The sequence below is a fragment of the Pleurodeles waltl genome, chromosome 6 (genome assembly GCF_031143425.1).
Source record: "Pleurodeles waltl isolate 20211129_DDA chromosome 6, aPleWal1.hap1.20221129, whole genome shotgun sequence".
NCBI lineage: Eukaryota > Metazoa > Chordata > Amphibia > Caudata > Salamandridae > Pleurodeles > Pleurodeles waltl.
The window spans coordinates 352,881,508-352,893,739 of record NC_090445.1 but is presented as its reverse complement, the minus strand read 5'-3'; positions in this window follow the sequence as shown (position 1 = coordinate 352,893,739).

Here is a 12,232-nt window from a genome sequence, read left to right as displayed (position 1 = left end):
ACAGGTGACCAAAGTAGCTTCTACCTGTTTCGCTATCTTGAAGTGGCTTTGCAAAATTCTCTGGATGCTTCCTATGGCTGCCCAGAGAACTGTGATCCAAGCGCTAGTTATTTCTAGACTGGATTACGGAAACGTGCCATATTTGGGTGCGAATAAAGAAGCGCTACATAAACTGCAAGTTGTTCAGAACTCGGCGGCCAGGCTTCTTTGCCAACTTCCCAGAATCACTCCTACTTCTGGTGCACTTCGTGAACTTCATTGGCTAAGAATTGAGAATCGTATCAAATTTAAAGCCCTATGCTAGATGCATAAAATTAATACGGGCCTAGCTCCTAGCTACCTTAATATCCTGGTCCAACAATACCGGCCCTCTCGTTTACTTCGATCCTCTAATCAACTAAAATTCCAGGTGCCCAAATTCAGACGTGCCAAAATGGGGGGACGCTCTTTTGCTTTCCTAGCTCCCTCTCTCTGGAATTCTCTTCCCTCTTACTTGCGTCATGAAAGGGTGTTCATTAGATTTCGAAAAGAGCTTAAGACATGGCTCTTTAACCAGTAATTGCCTAAGTTGCTCGCCTGAGCCTGCCTTTGTCTTGCATTGTCTTTAGCGCCGGGAAACCTTCGGGTAGCTGTGCGCTATATAAAATCAATAAATAATAAAATAATAAATAAATAATAATAATAATATCTATCTGTGTATTTATATCTATCTTCCTATATATATATAGATGCACAGAATCAATGCCTCACCTGTGTTGGTGCGGAGTGGAACAGATTGGAGTGGGGCAGATTGGAGTGGGGCAGACTGGAGTGGGGCTGATTGTTTTGTATTGGAGTGGGGCAGATTAGAGTAGAGCAGATTGTTTTGTATTAGAGTGGACCACATTGTTTTTAATTGGAGGGAGCAGATTATTTTGGATTTGAGTGGGGCACATTCTTTTGGATTTGAGTGGGGTGGATCGTTTGGAGTGGGGCAGATTGCTTTGTATTGGAGTGGAGCAGATTGGCTTGGAGTGGGGCAGATTATTTTAGAGAGGGTCAGATAGTTTTGTCATCACTGTGAGCCTCTTCTGTGGGGGGTGCACATGTCTGGAACCTCCTGTCCGATGACGTTGGGTCGGGGTTCTGCAGGGGTGTAAAGGCATCATTATTGCATCTGTGTGTGCCATGGTGTGCAATGGGTGGGTGACTTTGTACCCCAGTACTTACATTCTTGTGTAGGACCTTGTGTGATAATTGTTTTGGGGTCTGTGTGGGAATCTGTAGTGGACATGCTTTGGTGATGGGTGTCCATGATTTGTTGTTTCATGTAGGGCTTGGTGTTGGGATGTGTCGTTTTTTGATAGTGGGACATATATGAGTAGTTGGAGTGATGGGGTGAGGGCGATGGTGTGGGTATGTGATAGCATGCTGGTAGGGTGGGGGTATGGTAGTTAAAGATTTGACTTACCAGAGTCCATTCCTCCTGCTACTCCTGCGAGGCCCTCAGGATGCAGTATAGCCAAGACCTGCTCCTCCCATGTTGTTAGTTGTAGGGGCGGAGGTGGGGGTCCACTGCCAGTCCTCTGAACTGCAATGTGGTGTTTTAAGACCACAGAACGCACCTTCCCCTGCAGGTCGTTCCACTTCTTCCTGATGTCATCCCGTGTTTTTGGATGCTGTCCCACTGCGTTGACCCTGTCCACGATTCTGTGCCATAGCTCCATCTTCCTAGCTATAGAGGTGTGCTGCACCTGTGATCCGAATAGCTATGGCTCTATCCGGATGATTTCCTCCACCATGACCCTGAGCTCCTCCTCAGAAAACCTGGGGTGTCTTTACGATTCCATGGGGTGGTGTGTGTGATGTGTGAGGTGGTGTGTGTTGTGATGTGTGGGGTGATGTTTTGGGGTGTGTGGTATTTTGTGCATGGATGTGTATGAGTGATGGTGTTGTGTGCCTCTGAATGCTGGTGTGGTCTTTGCTTTTCTGTCTCTCTGCTTCTTCTAAAATTCTCATTGTAAGCGGTTTTGGGTAATGTGGGTGTGTTTTTAATATTGAATTGGGTGTGTGGGTGTGGTGTGTGCATGTGTATCAGGTGTGTGTATTTCGAATTGTCCAATGTGGTTGTGTTTTGTAAGTGTGTGTGTATTTTGAGCGCAGCAGTGTGTACCGCCAATGGTTTACCGCGGTTGAAAGACTGCCACGTGGATTCGTGGATCGTGATAGTGTTGGCGTATTCCTGTTGGCGTGACGGTGGAGGTTTTGTTATCGCCAGTTTATCACTGACCTTTGGTATGGCGGACTTGTGTAGGTGTCTGGATTTTGGCAGATTCCGAGCTGTGGGTCGTAATAGCTGTAGCGGAATTCCGCGGCCGCAGCAGGGTGTGTTGGAGGTCTTCTGCACGGTGGCAAGCAGGATTTACTGCCAATGTTGCAATGAGGGCCATTATCTCTTTTATTCTCTAACAGATATAACACACATAAAAGCTCATGTCGCTGTGTCGTCTGCTGGGACCTAATTTTAAAAGTGTCACATGGATAAAAACATTAATTTCCATGTGCTTCTAGGAAAGGTCAATAAAATTCAGCTTTGAAACACCTTTGTAAATATTTATGAGAGTATCATTGGAACAGCTGCAATTTTATCACTAATGCTATATTTTTATATTTCATAGTTTGTAATTTGTTTGTTAGACCTGACAGCCTTAGGGTGGTCTTACCCACAACCTTTTACCTACCTCTCCCATTTCTCTGTCTTTGTTTGTTGTGGTATTATTAACCAGTGTTATTGTGCTTGTGCTCTCTTCCCTAAACATTGTAATGTTAGCTCAGCCCCAATTGGCATACTTAATTTACTTATAAGTCCCTAGCAACGTGCACTACGTGTGCTCAGGGCCTTTAAATTAAATGCTCCGAGTGGGCCTACAGCAATGATTGTGTCACCCACATAAGTAGCCCTTTAACCATATCTCAGGCCTGCTATTGTAGAGCCTGTGCATCTGACAAAATTACTATTTTGCCAGTCCCAAACCCTCACTTTTTATACATGTAAGTCACCACTAAAGTAGGCCCTAGGAAACCCAGAGGGCACTGTATTTAAAAGGCAGGACATGTAATTTTACATTTTACATGTCCTGTTAGTGAAAAACACACAGTCATTTTTCACTACAGCAAGACCTATCTTTCAGATAGGATAACGCAAGAATTACCTTATTATATCTTATAAGTGTAATGCATAACCTGGAAGAGATAAACATTTTGAGTTTGGTGTCTCTGGAATTACAATTTAAAATCACAACTTGTAGGAAAGTACCCCCTTTTTGGCATGGTTACCGCCACATTGTGCCTGCTGTCAGTGTGTTTGATTGTGCTCACGGGGGTCCTGCTGACCAGGACCCCAGTGACTGTGCTTTCGCCCACCACATTTGGTTACTTAGGGCTTAGAACACACCACAATTGGCATACTGGTGCCCCCATATAAGTCCCTATCATATAGTACTTAGGTACCCTAGACATTGGCATACCAGGAGGTTTCCCATGGGCTGCTGCATGTATTGTGAAACTCATGGGAGCCCATGCAAAATGTGACAGCAGGCCTGCCTTTGCAGCCTGCGTGAAAAGGTTCACGCACCCTTTCACTACAGGTCACTGCACCGGATCATTATAAGTCATCCCTTTGTAGGCCCTATTAGTCCAAGGGTGCAAGTACCTGCGTGTAGGGGCACCCCATGAGCAGAGGTATCACTACAAACTCCAGCTCCATTACCATGGACTTTGTAAGTGCAGGGAAGCCATTTTCCCTGTTTACTGGACACCGGTTGCTACCTGTGTCCAACAACATAATGGTAGCAATTCAGGATTGATTGTATGGGGCTCCTTAGAGGACCCCCAGCATTGCTCCTACTAGTCTTCTGGGTTTTTCCAGGCATCCCACGCTGCTGTCACCCCTCAGACAGGTTTCTGCTGTCCTACTTCTTGACCAGCTCAGGCAGAGGAAGGCAGAACAAATGATTTCCTGTGGGAGAGGGAGGTAACACCCTCCATTGGAAATCGGTGTTACATGGGTTGGGAGGGGTAGCCTCCACAAGCCACATGTATGCTTTGAAGGACACATTTGGTGCCCTCCTGGCATAAATCAGTTTGTACCAGTCCAGGGACCCTCAGTCCCTGCCTTGGCACAAAATTGGACAATGGAAAGGGGAGTGACCACTCCTCTGTCCATCACCACCCCAGTGGTGGTGCCAAGAGCTCCTCCAGGTGACCACTTGATTCTGCCATCTTGAATCCAAGATGGGCAGAGACCCCTGGGAGCATATGAGTGACCAGGTCAGGCAGGTGATGTCACAGCCCCTTCCTTATAGGTGGTCACCATGCTAGGTGACTAATACCCCTTTCCTGGGCTACTTAGGGTCTCCCTCTTCATTTGTTCCTCAGATTTGATGTGCAAGATTCTAGCAGGACTCCTCTGCATTGTTGACTTCATCTTCTGACCACTGGAACTGCAACTGGACCCTCTAGGAACCGACAATCTGCAACTACAGCGATGGCAACATTGTTTCTCGTGCTCCTTCCAGCAGCTTCAACATTTCCCCGGCTGTGTATCCACTGAGGGTAGAGAGTCTTCAGCCAGCACAAGAAGCAAGAAGGAATCTCACTTGGAGTGAAGGAGTCACTCCCCTGCATCAGCAGGCACAAACTGCATTGAGACAACCAGCTGCATGGATCTTCTCTCCTCCGGAGCTGCATGGATCCTGCATCACAGGTGTGGTCAGCTTTGTCCTGTCTACCAGCTATCCAACTTGGGATAACGTAATCTCTTGCCTTTCCTTTCAGGACAGTACCCCTGTGCATGGCGAGTCTTGCAGCTACCAAGGCTTGTTTGTTCCTCCTTAAATGGATCTTTAGGTTCCGCGTAACCCCAGCCCCAGCACTTCTTCCTGCAATGCAGTCTCCTGTATGCTGCTCCAGCAATGTGGGACACTTTACCAGGCATGCTGAGTTGGCCTCACTGCGACTCCTGTGCCTGCTGCCTGTGGGTCACCTGTAGGAGCTGCCTCCTCTTCTTGTGACTCTCTGAGCTGCTGAGGGTCACCCAGGACTTCCCTCCTTGGATCAAGTCCCCTGGACCTGGCTGGTCCTCCTCAGCCTTGCAAACCTTCTTCTCTAACTCTTGCATTTGCCAAGGCTTGTTGGTGGTTTACCTGCACCAGTGACCGACTGCATCATGACCGCCGACGTGGGACATCACTTGCATCACTTCTGGAACTCCTCTTCTGCTCCTGTGTTGGACTGCTGACCTTCTTCGTCCACCGTCGACCTGGTCCTGCACCCACAGAAGGGTGGGTAGTGGCTCCGGCCACAACTGGACACTCCAACTCAAACTGTACTTGTTCTCCTTCCTTTGCAGGCCCTCTTCTGTCAGGATCCACCTTTGGGTTCTTCCAGTCTTGTCTGGGTCTTGCACATTCCTCCAATGTCTTACTGTTGGTTTTGGGGAAAACCAGGTACTTACTCTGCTCTCATGGTCGCTAGGGGTCACTCTGGTACCCACTGGTTAGGGTTTCTAGCTCCTCCAGCTCACCTCTACTGATTCCACTTCCTTGGGTGGGGGACTGCTGTTCAAATCCCACGTTTTTTAGTATAAGGTTTGGCCCTCCCCCAGGGCCCTCACTGTTTACTATTGCTTTAACTAGTGCCTATTACTTTCCATGCTATTACTGGTTGCTAATGTGTATATAATAGTGTGTTTTCCTGCCTCCAGTTGGGTATTGCCTATACAGTGTTTTAGTATTTCTGTTACTATGACAAAATACCTTTATTTTTGTAGCACTGTGTCATTCTTTCATGTGTGTAAGTGTTGTGTGACTATAGTGGTATTGCATAAGCTTTGCATGTCTTTGCATGTCTCCTAAATACATCTTAGCTGCTCATCTATAGCTACTTCTAGAGAGTCCTGGCTTCCTAGATACTGCCTTCACTTCACTAAAAGGGGATACCTGGCTTTCTACACAACTTATGGTGAAGTCCAATTTGAAATTGCATTTCTGAAAATTGACGTTTTCATACTTCAGCCATTTGGTGCCTGCTGCCTGTTCCTGACCATCTGTATGGGGTGGGTGACAGGTGGGCTTTGTGACAGCCACACACAATGAGAGCTTAGGTGTGACTTGATGGGCCTTCCTGGGCAGATGGGAGGGAGGAGCTGGGCACAGCATCAGTTACACTTGAATAGGCTGTTGCAGGAAATTGGGTCATTAGCTGTGTGGTCTGCAAAAGCAATGGGTCCACATTTGTCCTCCACTGGGGACCAAACACCTCATTGTAGCAGTTAACTCTTACAGGGTAGGTAATCACAGCAGTTCAATGCCTACTTGAGGGAGTGGTTTGCAATCCCCATTCACAGATACACAATAATAACACTCAATAAATGATTGTCCAGTCTGTGCTTCTTCTTTTGAAAATGGAAAAAGAACATTTATTATAAACACACTACTCAGTACTTTGCAGCAATTTACAAATAAACATAAGCAAATAGAAATGCTTCCTGGTGACACACTGTAATCACTCTTGCCCCTCCCATAAGGAAGGCCTAGTTCATAAATCACATGTCAAAACCTTTATTGTATTAAAATGCCATGATGGAACATCAATTCAAAGCAATGCACTTAACATTGCCACTAAACATGCATACTTTGAACATGAATGATTGTCAGTGTTATTTCCTCATTAAAACACTCACACTTGACTGTGTGATTGGTGAATGCAGTTGTACTTTTCTTGCCACATACGTTGGTCAACACAGCTGTAGGAAAGTACCATCTTGCCTGGCATGTTACCCCCATATTTCACTGTATATATGTCGTTTTAGTTGTATGTGTCACTGGGACCCTGCCAGCCAGGGCCCCAGTGCTCATAAGTGTGCCCTTTATGTGTTACCTGTGTGATGACTAACTGTCTCACTGAGGCTCTGCTAACCAGAACCTCAGTGGTTATACTCTCTCATTTCTTTCCAAATTGTCACTAACAGGCTAGTGACCAATTTCACCAATTTACATTGGCATACTGGAACACCCTTATAATTCCCTAGTATATGGTACTGAGGTACCCAGGGTATTGGGGTTCCAGGAGATCCCTATGGGCTGCAGCATTTCTTTTGCCACCCATAGGGAGCTCTGACAATTCTTACACAGGCCTGCCATTGCAGCCTGAGTGAAATAACGTCCACATTATTTCACAGCCATTTACCACTGCACTTAAGTAACTTATAAGTCACCTATATGTCTAACCTTTACCTGGTAAAGGTTGGGTGCTAAGTTACTTAGTGTGTGGGCACCCTGGCACTAGCCAAGGTGCCCCCACATTGTTCAGGGTAAATTCCCCGGACTTTGTGAGTGTGGGAACACCATTACACGCGTGCACTATACATATGTCACTACATATGTATAGCGTCACAATGGTAACTCCGAACATGGCCATGTAGCATGTCTAAGATCATGGAATTGTCACCCCAATGCCATTCTGGGGAGACAATTCCATGATCCCTCGAGTCTCTAGCACAGACCCGGGTACTGCCACACTGCCTTTCCCGGGGTTTCACTGCAGCTGCTGCTGCTGCCAACCCCTCAGACAGGTTTCTTCCCTCCTGGGGTCCAGCCAGGCTTGGCCCAGGAAGGCAGAACAAAGGACTTCCTCAGAGAGAGGGTGTTACACCCTCTCCCTTTGGAAAAAGGTGTCAGGGCTGGGGAGGAGTAGCCTCCCCCAGCCTCTGGAAATGCTTTCATGAGCACAGATGGTGCCCATTTCTGCACAAGCCAGTCTACACCGGTTCAGGGATCCCCCAGCCCTGCTCTGGCGCGAAACTGGACAAAGGAAAGGGGAGTGACCACTCCCCTGACCTGCACCTCCCCTGGGAGGTGCCCAGAGCCCCTCCAGTGTGCTCCAGACCTCTGCCATCTTGGAAACAGAGGTGCTGCTGGCACACTGGACTGCTCTGAGTGGCCAGTGCCAGCAGGTGACGTCAGAGACTCCTTCTGATAGGCTCTTACCTGTGTTGCTAGCCTATCCTCCTTCCTAGGTAGCCAAACCTCCTTTTCTGGCTATTTAGGGTCTCTGCTTTGGGGAATTCTTTAGATAACGAATGCAAGAGCTCATCAGAGTTCCTCTGCATCTCTCTCTTCACCTTCTGCCAAGGAAACAACCGCTGACTGCTCTGGATGCCTGCAAAACTGCAACAAAGTAGCAAAGACGACTACTGCAACCTTGTATCGCTGATCCGGCCGCCTTCTTGACTGTTTTCCTGGTGGTGCATGCTGTGGGGGTTGTCTGCCTCCTCTCTGCACTAAAAGCTCGGAAGAAATCTCCTGTGGGTCGACGGAATCTTCCCCCTGCAACCGCATGCATCAAAAGACTGCATCACCGGTCCTCTGGGTCCCCTCTCAGCACGACGAGCGTGGCCCCTGGAACTCAGCAACTCTGTCCAAGTGACTCCCACAGTCCAGTGACTCTTCAGTCCAAGTTTGGTGGAGGTAAGTTCTTGCCTCCCTACGCTAGACTGCATTGCTGGGTACCGCGTGATTTGCAGCTGCTCCTGCTCCTGTGCACTCTTCCAGGATTTCCTTTGTGCACAGCCAAGACTGGGTCCCCGTCACTCTAACTTGCAGTGCACGACCTCCGGAGTTGTCCTCCGGAGTCGTGGGACCTACTTTTGTGACTTTGGGTGAGCTCCAGTTCACTCTTCTTCGTAGTGCCTATTCTGGCACTTCTGCGGGTGCTACTTGCTTCTAAGTGGGCTCTTTGTCTTGCTGGAGGTCCCCTCTGTCGCCTCACACAATTGGCGACATCCTGGTCCCTCCTGGGCCACAGCAGCATCCAAAAACCCTAACCGCGACCCTTGCAGCAAGGAAGGCTTTTTTGCGGTCTTTCTGCCCGGAAACACCTCTGCAAGCTTCTTCACGACGTGGGACATCTATCCTCCAAAGGGGAAGTTCCTAGTCCTCTTCGTTCTTGCAGAATCCACAGCTTCTACCATCCGGTGGCAGCTTCTTTGTACCCACAGCTGGCATTTCCTGGGCATCTGCCCACTCCCGACTTGAGTGTGACTCTTGGACTTGGTCCCCTTGTTCCACAGGTACTCTCGTCTGGAAATCCATCGTTGTTGCATTGCTGGTGTTGGTCTTCCTGGCAGAATTCCCCTATCATGACTTCTGTGCTCTTTGGGGAACTTAGGTGCACTTTGGACCAACTTTTCAGGGTCTTGGGGTGGGCTGTTTTTCTAACCGTCACTGTTTTTTTACAATCCCCGCGACCCTCTATGAGGTCACATAGGTTTGGGGTCCATTCGTGGTTCGCATTCCACTTCTAGAGTATATGGTTTGTGTTGCCCCATACCTATGTGCTCTCATTGCAATCTATTGTGACTGTACATTGCTTGTATTGCTTTCTATGGCTATTACTGCATAATTTTGGTATTGTGTACATATATCTTGTGTATATTTGCTATCCTCATACTGAGGGTACTCACTGAGATACTTTTGGCATATTGTCATAAATATAAAGTACCTTTATTTTTAGTATATCTGTGTATTGTGTTTTCTTATGATATTGTGCATATGACACTAGTGGTATAGTAGGAGCTTTATACGTCTCCTAGTTCAGCCTAAGCTGCTCTGCTAAGCTACCTTTTCTATCAGCCTAAACTGCTAGACACCTCTTCTACACTAATAAGGGATAACTGGGCCTGGTGCAGAGTGTAAGTACCCCTTGATAACACTACAAACCAGGCCAGCCTCCTACATTGGTTGTGCAGCGGTGGGATAAGTACTTGTAACTACTTACCACTTTGTCATTTTGTACTTTTCATAAGAGAATAATATACAAAACAAGTTCAGTGTATGTACACCTAACCAAAAAGTTTTGCTTTTCTTCTCTTACTCTATTGCTAAGTGCTGAAAAGTACCTCTAAAACTTTCAAAAAGTTCTTAAAAAGTTGAAAAAGTTTTTTTTCTGTTCTTTTAAAAAGTTCTGAAACTTTTTCTTTCTTTTTCTGTCCCTTAAACCTTTTCTATCATGTCTGGTACAGGTCAAACTATGGATCTGACCAGCACTGCTTATGACCACCTTAGCTGGAAAGGAGCAAGGAGTCTCTGCATTGAAAGAGGTTTAGGGGTAGGGAAGAATCCCTCTAGAGAATTGTAAGTTAATATACTCACTGAAAATAATAAGACCTTAGCTGGCACATCTGGTGAGAGATTAGCTGATGGTTCACACTCTGATTCTGGGGTAGCCCCAGTAAAAGTGTTAGAAGGGAACCTTCCCAACCTGCCCCTTAGCAGGCCACCTAGCAGGGCTGGTACTGATGTGAGTTCTCATCACAGTATAGAGGTTACTCCTTTAGGCCAGGTTGTTAGAGTGCCATCTGTTAGGGACAGGTCTCCCTCTGTTCATTCACACCATTCTTCTGTGTCAAGGCATGCCCAACCCACCCACCCTGAAGACAGAGTGTTAGAAAGGGAACTCAATAGATTGAGAGTGGAAGAGTCCAGGCTGAAGCTCAAGAAGCAACAGCTGGATCTAGACAGGGAAGCATTTGACTTAGAAAAAGAAAGACAGAGGTTGGGGTTTGGAACCCATGGTGGCAGCAGCAGTATTACAGATATTAATCCTGTAAGAGAGCATGATTCTAGGAATCTGCACAAGATAGTTCCCCCTTACAAGGAGGGGGATGACATTAACAAGTGGTTTGCTGCACTTGAGAGGGCCTGTGTTGTACAGTGGGCAGTGGGCTGCTATCCTATGGCTATCTTTCAGTGGAAAGGGTAGGGATAGGCTCCTTACTGTTAAGGAAAGTGATGCCAATAATTTTACAGTTCTTAAGAATGCACTCCTAGATGGTTATGGCTTAATCACTGAACAGTACAGGACCAAGTTCAGAGAAACCAAAAAGGAGTCTTCACAAGACTGGGTATACTTTGTTGACCATTCAGTGAAGGCCTTGGAGGGGTGGTTACATGGCAGCAACGTTTCTGACTATGAAAGCCTGTATAACTTAATCCTGAGAGAGCATATTCTTAATAATTGTGTGTCTGACTTGTTACACCAGTATCTAGTGGACTCAGATCTGACCTCACCCCAAGAATTGGGAAAGAAGGCAGACAAATGTGTCAGAACAAGAGTGAACAGAAAAGTTAATATAGGGGGTGACAAGGATGGCAAGAAGAAGGATGGTAAATCTTCAGACAAGGGTGGGGACAAATCTAAAAATGAGTCTTCATCAGGCCCACAAAAACACTCTGGTGGGGGTGGTGGGTCCAAATCCTCTTCTAATCAAGTAAAGAAACCATGGTGCTATTTATGTAAAATAAAAGGCCATTGGACAACTGATGCCAGTTGTCCAAAGAAAAGCACCAAGCCTCCCACTACCACAACCCCTACTGCTACACCTAGTGCCCCTAGTAATAGCAGTGGTGGTGGGAGCAAACCTACTAATAGCCAATCCAAGGGAGTAGCTGGGCTCACTTTTGGTAATTTAGTTGGGGTTGGTCTTGTTAGGGAGACCACAGAGGCTGTGTTAGTCTCTGAAGATGCCATTGATTTGGCCACCTTGGTTGCTTGTCCCCTTAATATGGATAAGTACAAGCAACTACCCCTAATAAATGGTGTTGAGGTTCAGGCCTACAGGGACACAGGTGCCAGTGTTACAATGGTAATAGAGAAACTGGTCCACCCTGAACAACACCTACTTGGTCACCAGTACCAAGTGACTGATGCTCATAACAACACTCTTAGCCACCCCATGGCTGTTGTGAATCTCAACTGGGGGGGGTGGAGGTTACTGGTCCAAAGAAGGTTGTGGTTGCCTCACATTTACCTGCAGACTGTCTACTAGGGAACGATTTAGAGACATCAACTTGGGCAGAGGTGGAGTTGGAGGCTCATGCAGCAATGCTGGGCATTCCTGGGCATATTTTTGCTTTGACAAGGGCTCAGGCCAAAAAGCAAAAAGGACAGGGTGACTTGGATCCTGGAACAATGGACCAAGTGCTCCCTAAAGCTAGGGTTGGTAAAGGTAAAACACTACCTACTATCCCTCCCTCTACAGTGGATTCTACTTCTGAGGAAGAAGAATTTCCACCCTGTGCAGAACCTACACCAGAGGAGCTGGAAGCAGACACTGCTGAGCTTTTGGGTGGAGGGGGGCCTGCCAGGGAGGAGCTGAGTGTGGCACAGCAGACCTGTCCCACACTAGAGGGTC